Source organism: Sinocyclocheilus rhinocerous, unplaced genomic scaffold (genome assembly GCF_001515625.1).
Source record: "Sinocyclocheilus rhinocerous isolate Xijiao unplaced genomic scaffold, SAMN03320098_v1.1 scaffold523, whole genome shotgun sequence".
NCBI lineage: Eukaryota > Metazoa > Chordata > Actinopteri > Cypriniformes > Cyprinidae > Sinocyclocheilus > Sinocyclocheilus rhinocerous.
In genome coordinates, this window is record NW_015626042.1 from 180,062 (window position 1) to 191,073 (window position 11,012).

An 11,012-nucleotide genomic window follows, 5' to 3' on the forward strand; every position below is an offset into this window, starting at 1 on the left:
ATTTAAATCTCCAGTTTACAAATAGGAAAATAGACACACTATAGTTGTATATAATTACACGTGAAATAGTTATGTATATAACTGTATATAATACACATTTTTAAATTGTATCGCATGCCTGCTGCTGCCATAATAAAGACCCATTTTTTTAATGTTTACTTGTTTTTCTTCTCTTTCTGCTCCCAGTCTCTGTGGACTTTCCAGCATTTCAGAAATAAATATGTATGCAAATTACAGCAAAGTACAAAAGTACGGTGTTTGGCAGTGGTCAAAAAGGATTTGCACATTATTTTGAAAATTTTGTAATTTTGAATCGATTTCTTCTCGTAAACTCGGAGATGTGGATTCAGACAGCAATTAAATTGCCACACGACCTTAGTGTTTGTCAGAAAACCGTAGGTGATTCGGCCGGGGATTTTTACGCAGGTGGTGAGAGATAAACACCTACATCCTGGATTCGGACGGCAGTAAAATCACTGATTACCCCTCGTAAATGCTGAAAATAACTTGCGTCCCCCTGAGAAACGATTACCGCCGAATACGGCTCAAGACTGAGAAAGGCATTCGATGAGATTTAGTAGTAAAAGTAATAGTATGTGACCCTGGAGCACAAAAGCAGTAAGTCAAGTCGCTGGGGTATATTTGTAGCAATAGCCAACAATACATTGTATGGGTCAAAATTATACACTTTTCTTTTATGCCAAAAATCATTAGGATATTAAGTAAAGATCATGTTCCATGAAGATATTGTTCTACTGTAAATATATCAAAACTTAATGTTTGATTAGTAATATGCATAGATAAAAACTTAATTTGGACAACTTTAAAGATGATTTTCTCAATATTTAGATTTTTTTGCACCCTCAGATTCCAGATTTTCAAATATTGTCCTATCCTAACAAACCATACATCAATGGAAAGCTTATTTATTCAGCTTTCAGATGATGCAAATTGACCCTTATGACTGGTTTTGTGCTCCAGGGTCACATATATGCAGCAGTAAAAATGCACAGTTGTGGTAGGGATGTACAGTTACAGCAATAGAAGTGTTGTTTGTGAAGCATTTGTGACGTCATGTATAAGACAGTGCGGTCTCCTCACTTGATTTCGATGAGCATGTACGTGATGCCCAGAGCACAAGCTCCAGCGAGGTTGATCAGCACAAACGGGTTCATTCTGGGCAGGAGAAGGCTGCGGAGCGCCGGGATGAGTCCACACAGACTGCACACAAACATTCACACGCTATGCATCATCTGCAGTGAATAACTCAGCGTACATCATAGAGTGAGAAGAGTGTGCTACCTCCGGCTCAGATCGGCCACGTGCTCCTGAAGCCAGCTGGTGCTCGCGGCTACACACACACAGAGACACACGGATCAGTCATCTGTACCGCGCACTAACAGCAGCTAACGAGTGTTCAAAAATAAAGGCTGACTTAAGAAGTGAAAATTCAAAAAGTCTTTACTTTACTTTTAGTCCGGCCACACTTAGAAACAGCTGTCTGTGGAAAAGACCTTACCTTCAGACACGAAGACGAAGGGTTGTTCTTGACGGAGAGTAGAGTCAAGAGGTTAAAGAACAGAGCCACAGAAGTTCCCACCAGCAGACGCCCCCTAAAACAAGCACAGAAACAACCACACACAGCGCTCAGAGCGGCTCGTGAAGAGCTACAAACACTCCTTCATTCCCATTTAATGTCAGAAAAAGTCAGTGAAACTTTAAAGTGAACTCAAGCCTCTTTTTATTTGTGATCTACTGTCTCAGTCTAAATCACATCACACTGGAGTTTGAGGAAGCCAAACTAATTAGAATATAATAATAATAATAATAATAGCAATGACAGCAGTTGCCATGTATTGTAAAATAATTGCACTGTAAAATAAATGAAAATGAATATTTCATAGGCATATTATTTGTGCTTTACACTAAAGCAGGGAAATGACAATAATTCTTTCCTAATTTCTACACTTGAAAGATATGTTGAATTTTGGACTGCGTTTAAACCGCGAGCTGTCAGCTCTTCTGATCTGGGCATGATTGTACTTCAATGCTTACGACCAAACCAGAAGCGGGTATGAGCTTCAGTGAAGGCGTGCCATTCATCTTTAATGAAGTTCCACTAATCTTCTCTCTAATGTTATGCTTTTGACATAGTGATAAAAGACTGGGCAAACTTGATCCGCAAAAGAAATGGGCGTAGGTTTAAGCTGTACAAAATGTACATCGCAAGTGAATGCCATCGCCAATCCACTTTTTATACAGGACTTATGCAGTACTGTTTTATCATTGGTCATGTTTTCAGTCTTGTGTGTGTGTGTGTGTGAATGGTGAAAAGAAAAACTCATTAATGTTAATGAACATAAAGATGCAGAAAGGTTTGTGTGAGGATCAGGTCAGTGATTGTTGTACTCACGTGTGCACCTCGGGCTGCTCTACGAAACGCTCCACACTGAGGAAGGAGGAAGCACACAGTTAGCACACACACACACACACACACACACACACACACACTCAGGTTTGTTTTTGTGAAAAGTGGGGACATCCCATAGGAGTAATGGTTTTTATACTGTACAGACCGTTCTCACACAGACACACACACACTCACTCAGAAACACGCACGCACGCACGCACACACACTCAGAAACACACACACACACTCACTCACTCACACCAATACAAACAGAGACAAGTACTCAATCCAGTAACGATGGAGCACATCTGGGAGGTTATGCTGAATAACATCATGCCAGTGCCTTTCCTGAAAAACTACGGTGAGGAGAAACCACCAAACCAGCACCAGCAAGCTCATTCATCTGCGTGTGTGTGGATCAGGCCAGTGTGAGCGCGAGTCAGTCGGGTCACAGCAGTGAAATATCGACGGGATCGAGTTCTGCAGAGACACACGCATCTCACCTTTCCTTCAGGATGAAGAGCGCGCCCAGCTGAACCAGCACAGTGGAGGCAAACACCGCCAGCACTTCCAAACGCTCGAAGCTGAGGCCACAAAACACACATCAACACAAACACCTGACATTACACACACAACCGGCACATCTGGTTCATCACTGAAACCCTGGGGCCAGCCGTTCAGACGTCATCTGATCAGATTATGGCCATCGGATCGGATCTTGAAAATGGGTTGTTCAAAAGAAAAAAAGCATTCTGAATTCGGATTAGATCACAAAATACAATCTTGGTTTTGATCTGGATTAAATCCTCAGTTTGTGTTGTTCAAAACATTTAGTAAGATTGGGATACTTTTGATCCCCAAAAAATGGGATTATTCTGATCCCAGCAGAAGAGGGGATTTCAGGAACAAAAATGTAATACAACTGTAAAACTGGTCCTAGTTTGAGGTCAGATGAATTGTGTAATGGTGTTAAAGTTGTCATACTTTTATTAAGTTTGACCAATAGACCATTGATTTGATTCACAGTTTTCAATGTACTATGGTTACTATCAACGCCGTGTTGCACGTGTGAAGCACTTTGAGGTGAGAAAACAAGCACAATGCTATCTGAAGTATGAACTGTTCTTACCCAAAGGAGTACACCTGACTGGGTTTCTTCACGGTGACCCAGAAACTCAGCAGACAGGTGATCAGACTGTGAGAGCCAAAGACACCAGCATCAGATGCTTAAACACAATGAAATGCAACACAACTCTATGCAGTATCGCCTTGAAGTGCATCTAGCTGATTGTAAACACACTTAAGCCCACTGACGGTTAATGACACATTAATACACTGTCTTTATAAGCCTAAGATGATTGTGTATCACTGGTGTAACAGGTGAATCAAAGGAAAGCAGTAAAGTCTTTGAGTATCCGTATCTGGTAAACACAGAAGCACAATTGTACAAGCTTTTAATGACCAACAGATGACACTTACCTGAAGAGATCGAAGATGGTGAGGTATGTGTATGCGGTTAAGGCTGAAACAGAAGACAGATATATATATATCATTTATGTATAAATATAATATGACCTGGCAGTCATCTCACACTGATGAACAGGACCACTGACTCTGTGATGGAGACTATTGGAATGCAGTTATATGAGTGTAAAATTCAAGATATGAGATTGTACAAGCTTTTAATAACCAACAGATGACACTTACCTGAAGAGATCGAAGATGGTGAGGTATGTGTATGCGGTTAAGGCTGAAACAGAAGACAGATATATATATATATCATTTATGTATAAATATAATATGACCTGTCAGTCATCTCACACTGATGAACAGGACCACTGACTCTGTGATGGAGACTATTGGAATGCAGTTATATGAGTGTAAAATTCAAGATATGAGGACAAAAAAAAGATCCACCCTCATATTTATATCACATGGCACAGCTTAGCAATATCACACCAGCAAGAGTGCCGTTTCCCCCTAATATCTGCACAACTGCATGCGATATTAATTGACACAACATACGCTTGTATTGGGTTACGTTATAGACACAATATTGTCTTAATGATCTTTTGGGGTATTTTCTCAACCAAAAGTGTGCGAATTATTTCTCATTAATTTAATTAATTAATCGGCACATCATATACTTAAATAGATTTTTAAAAATGTATTCGTATTACAGCCCTAATAATGATGTAAGCACATTTTTACCATCTACATAAAAGCAGCTGGTTATTAATCAACAAGTTTGTCTTTTCACATACAGCATGAAATACACAGACTCTGCACAAGCACAGCTAACCAAAGACTATAGAAATACAAAGACAATTCACTCCTACACTTATGAATGGGAGAAACTGCAATATGGCGGGATAGTGCCGCCTTCTAAATGAAAGAGCCAATAAATAAATATTGATACTAAGGTGTTTTATTTACCAGCTTTTGTTTATTTAACAAAAAAAATTAATGCATACAATATGCATTGAATTGGACAAATAACCTATGTTAGCGAATAATTGTGTATTTAATAAATTTCATAATTTTAAAGTTCAGTTTAGAAGTATTGTATCGGTATCGTATCGAAAACAAAATAAGTGGTATCGCCCATCCCTAACATGGATTATTACTGCGAAATTTGTTAATATATATTTGTACAACACTACTGCTCTGAATCTGTCCTCGACATATTTGAAAACTCTCCCAGACACTAACACACCAGAGTTCAGTCATTTACAAAGCACAGCACTTGAGCCCATCCACACCGTCCAATAGGGGGCGCTACACCGGTATGAAAGTGACCACCGGTATTATGTTGTTCCATGATATGGATTTTGCTATACCGTGGATACTGTTATATATTCATGACTTTAAATTTTTCATTTATATAGTTTTGTTCATTTTGGTACGCTTTGCAAATTTAAACACAAATGACGATAAAGAGTCGAGGCTGAACGTTTTTGTCCTCTGTGTGCAACACCGTACTACACAGACATTAGTAATCAAACACATAGAGCATCGTAACAGACCAAATTAATAGAGCACAAATCACCTACTCCAGTGGTTCCCAAACTGAGGGATCGTGTACAGTCAGCAGATTATTTTGCAAAAGAAACCTCTGCAGGGTGATAAAGACTACACTGCGTAATTTTCCAGCTTATCATGCTGGGTCTATGTCCAACCCCTCACTTTTCCTAGTTATATAAGGTTAAAATATTTAGACTTTTTTTTTCTCATATCGCAATATAATATCGATATCGCCTGGACAGTGTAAAATGTCGTGATATGAATTTGAGCTCATATCATCCACCCCTACCATCCAAAAAGCCAAACCTGAATGAGGCGCTCTAAAGACTGATGCATGAATAAATCCCAGAGCTGGGGCGCAGAAGACACACATCTTGTAGCACACAGTGCTAGATTAAGGTGACTTGTGTATGTTTACAGACCTAATCAATGAAGAAGAAGAGGAGATGAAGACGCAGCGGTAAACCAAGCCAGGATCTTTAGCTGAATATTTAATAACATCTACAGGCCAGAGCATCAAAACACATCTGATCGTCCTCGAACCCTGACCTTCAGCCGTCTCACTGCAGGCCTCGCGGGAGCTCGACCCCATTACAGCACTCAGCGCCGAGCGGTTATCCGAAACACAAGCGAAGCGCTCAGGAGCCTGCGAGCGAGGCGCAGTCGCAGCGGCTCAGGGCGAGTATCGGCTTTCTCTGCTAGCTGGTACTTTCGGTAAAAAAGATTTGCAAACTGCAGCGCTCAGCTGTCATCGAGTTCTGGAACACGTATCGAGCGGCTCGGCTCGGGTGTCTGTCAACGCGGCACATTAAAATAACAATAGATAGCTCCAGATGTAAACTAAAAGCTTTATTGACAAACTACAAACTAACACCTGGCGGGAAAACGGAAACCGGTGGGAGGAAGTAAACTGAGACTGCTGCTCCTGCAAGAAATATCGGCCGAGCAGCACGATAAAAACATCCTGCCCCGCTATCACATCAAAACCTTACGATTACACAACAGAAACCTACAACACAAACCACAGCAGACTCGCATCACAGCGAGGCGTGGAGGGATTTTACTGCAGCTCAATCTGACGATCGCTTCTCAGGGAACAGAAACGATGACACACTGCGAGCTGCTTCAGATCACACAGTAAACGCTTTCAACCCTCCCAAACATCTACAGACACACGCAAGAAGATCTAAGAGACTTGCTTCTCAGTAAAATAAAAAAAGTGTTTGATATCATATTAGTTGTTAGGGCTGCCCTCAACTAAAAATGTGTCTGGTCGACTAGCAGTCGTTCTTCTGAAGCATTAGTCGACTAATCGCACGTTTATTAATAAACAATTTAAATCATAATAATGAGCCTTTAATTGCATACATAGCCTAATAAGCGTTTAAGCGAACGCATAAAGCTTGCCACAGCGCACCGGCAGAAGTAATGATTATGAATGTGTCGGGAAAAACAGTAAGGAGGCTGCTTCAACATTTTAATAATTCATTGATAAACTAGTGCTTTCTTTGTTTTCGGTTTGAGAGATCGGCGACACTGACTTGTTATCTCCGCAGTAGTGATGCAGCTGTATGCATGTTTCATACAGATTACATAATCAGAGAATATTTGTCTTCCATTTGAATTGGTTCATTTGGAAGAAGACATTTCGCTCTCTATAGATATAGGCCTATATATTTTTCATGTCTGTAAGGCAATAGAAGAGTTTTGTGCTCAGGTTCACAGAGACCGAGACGGCAGAAAGCACATTCTGATTGATTTCATTATTTTACAAAAGCGCAATGTTTTGTTGTTATTGTGAGTGCACACAAATAAACGTAGAGTCTTTACAGATTTGAAAGATGGATTACTCTTATCTGTATGACCACAAATGAGGGAGTATTTTAAGAGCACCGCCACCTTAACAATCTGCGTGACTTCGCCAATGTGGTTTATTTATTTTTCTCCAGTGACTAATAAAATATTGGTCAACCAAGCCTCTTCTGGTCGACTAACGGTTAGTCCACTATTAGGGGGCAGCCCTATTAGTTGTTAACAGGCACCAGAGATCATTGGTTTAATTTGAGATATTTAAAATGTGCATACTCACATTTTTACATTTAGATTAAGTGATGCGTTTAAAAACTCTATTTTAAGAAATCCAAACATCAAAATGAATATCCAGCTATCATACTGTACATGCCCACATTCACTTGTTCACAAAACCAATATATCACATTACAGTTGAACTGATTGTAAAATATCTGATATATGCGCAGAACAGATGCATTCCATACAAGTTCTATCCATAATAATGCTGTCTCCACTGAAAAGTCTGAATCAGGAGAGAAATAAGCACAGATTAAGCCAAAACAGCTCTAAACAAATATGTGGCTGGATTGTGATGTGAGAGACAACAGCAGATGCACTTTTTCACTGGAGGAAGCGTTATTATGGATTATGGACTATGTATTTTAGTTAAAAACGTCTTAACGCTGGATTAGTTTCAGCTTTTACAGTGATACTTCACACACACACACAAACACACTCACTCACTCACACTCACACAAAACACACTCGCACACAAAACACACTCACACAAACACACACAAACAAACACACACATACACAGACACACACACTCTCTCTCTCTCACACACAGAGCAGTTCAGCAAAGAAACTTACAAAGCATCACAGTCAGCAACAAGAGGCAGTGCATTACAGAGATATTACCAAATTTCAGCAAATTTAGCCATAAAAAATAAATGTATTAAAGGGGTCATCAGATGCAAAATTCACTTTTACATGTTGTTTGAACATAAATGTGTGTTAGCAGTGTGTGTACACATCCACCCTATAATGATAAAGATCCACCCAGTGTTTTTTTTTTTAATCCCTATAAATAATATCCTCTTTCTCAAATCAAGCTGTTCCCAGCTTCTTGGCAGTGTGATGTCACACAGACCCAGGCCCCTCCCACGATTGTTGATTGACACTAGTGTTTAATCACAGCTCCGCCTAATATTATTATTATTATTTTTTTCAGAAATTGTGTTGTCTGTTCTAACTTTTCTGGATTCTTTATTTTATGATTTGACACATTTCTGTGTGTAGCTGACGATAGATTTAACAAAATAAATGGTGAAATGCTGATGATGCTGATTAAGTTGATGAGTGCAAGTTCATGAGACACGCACACAGACTTCACATTCACACAGCAGCATTTACATGCTTTAATATTCACAGATACTATCAGAATTTCATTAACTGTACATCTCTACTTTTGAGTTATTCATCCAAATTCTGTGACATTCCGCATTATCAAATAAACTACATTGCTATGTCTGGATTCCGTGCTTCATGTGCATGTTCTGTTGAAATCCGAAGGCCCTACATGACGCTCAGAACTGACTGCAAATCTTCTCTGTGTGGCACAGAATTCATCAGGTGTGTGCTCATCGATCAGATTTCTATTAGAATCATCAGCGTCTATGAGAATGATTCTGAAGGTGTTAAACACACACAGTCTGTCCACTCAGACACACAAGGACGCAGTCAACTCGCTCTGAGAGTCACAAAACAATCTGGCAGTCAGATTGAAGAGCGGATCTCTGTGGTTTGGGGCATGCTGGGTAATGTGTGCTGAGAGTGCTCACCCATGCTGTTGGTGGAGCTGCTCCACATCAGCAGACAGGCTGTGCAGATGAGATTGAACACGGCGAACAGAAGAATCCTCCACGACTGAAACACACAGACACATCCTCATCAGCTCTGAGAGATCACTGGTGCTTCAGCAGTCACAGTATTGTGAGTGAGTGAGTGAGTGAGTGAGTGTGCGTGCGAGTGTGCGAGTGTGTGTGCGTGCGTGCGTGCGAGTGAGTGAGTGAGTGTGTGAGTGAGTGAGTGTGAGAATGAGTGTGAGTGAGTGAGTGAGTGAGTGAGTGTGTGTGTGTGTGTGTGTGTGTGTGAGAGTGTGTATGCGAGTAAACCACTGAAACACTGACCCTTGCTGTCAGAAAACACTACTGCACCTCGGCTGGGTTTCTGCAAACTCCTCATATCATTAGTGTTGGGTATCCTGGAATTTGATCAATTCCAATTACGATTCTTATCGATTCCCAGTTTTGAAACCAATGTGGTTAAAAAACGAAATCAAATATTCCGATATAAAAATATTTATTCTGTGTCTCTTTTTGCAAAACATTTAGTTGCAGCTGAATACAGTGAACAGAAAACAGCCGGCTGCATAAAAACTGGACTCAATTTAGAGCTGTTTGTGTGTAAAATAGAGCTGCACGATTCTGGATAAACTGAGACTTTAAATGGAGGTTATAGTTCTCTCACAATTCTAATGAAAAAAACTTTAGAGAAGTAAACAATCTCATGGAATTTATGCATGGAATGATTCAATGACTCTCTCAAGATTTACTCGTTTCATTACTGGATGAATCAGTGTTGTTGAATGAATGATTCAAAGACAAATACATTTTTAACAGCCCCTTTCCACCACCTAAAAATAAAAGATGTGCACACAGTAATTGAGAGGTGGAATTTAAATTTTAATTTCACAACAAGTGTCCGGTTCCTGACCTTAAGTATCCCATTCTGGAATTGGAATTGATTTTGGATTCACAGTCCTAGTCTCAAACAAGTCATTTGTGAGAGGATGAGAGCGAGTTTCCAAGCATTAAACTGAAGGTGTGGCTGCGGTGGCTTTGTTAGAGGAGCTCTCACACTGTCCCGTATGCATGCTGAAGCGTCCAGGATGATTCTGCACATCTAGAATGAGGCCACGGCTCTTTACCTGGCTTCTGTTCTTGCGTCTTTCACTGCAGGGTAAAGGAGGACAGTCTATTTTAATCCGTGTGCCATAAAAGAATCGCACAGCTCCACTTCCTCTTCCCCACTGATCATGAACGAGATTCATTTTGTTTCTGCGCAGTTTATCAAACGTAGTCACAGCTCTCATGTGGTCTCCAGTAAAGTTCATGAGTAGAGGTTTTTCTCATCCAAAGTGTGGTACAGTAGGATTATCACAGAATTAACCTGACAGCGGCCCATCATTAACCAGGAGTCTTACTCGCTTCTGCAGACTAACTGCTTGAATGTCTCTGTGTTTCAGAGAGGAGAAGACTGAGCAGCTGCTGGACTGCAGACAGGAGCATTGATAATAATCAGAAATGTTTCTCGAGCAGCAAATCAGCATATTAGAATGATTTCTGAAGATCATGTGACACTGAAGACTGCAGTAATGATGCTGACTTTTGAAACTTTATTAAAATGGTATAAGTTTTTCAAAACCAGAAACATGGCAAAAATGTTTTGAGCTATATTTTTATTTTTAAGTCTTCCCCTTTGGCCGTGTGTATGATGAGCTTCACGTGATATTTTCTCTGTGAGAGTGTTTATGAGAGTCTTACCAGCACATACGTGTCAGTCTCGTACTTCTTTCTGTGCACTGGAGCTTCTGAACACAGTGAAAACACAGCATTTAACATTTCACACAAACACTAGAAAACTGAACAGAGCACTAGAAACAGCACAAACAGACGCTAGTGTGTGTGTGTGTGTGTGTGTGTGTGAGAGTGAGTGTGTGTGT

General features: G+C 40.2%; 1 pseudogene; it reads right to left on the reverse strand.

The window, feature by feature from the left end:
• The window catches only part of LOC107709487 (zinc transporter 6-like), a 16,839-nt pseudogene that overhangs the window by 1,999 nt on the left and 3,828 nt on the right, over positions 1-11,012 (reverse strand).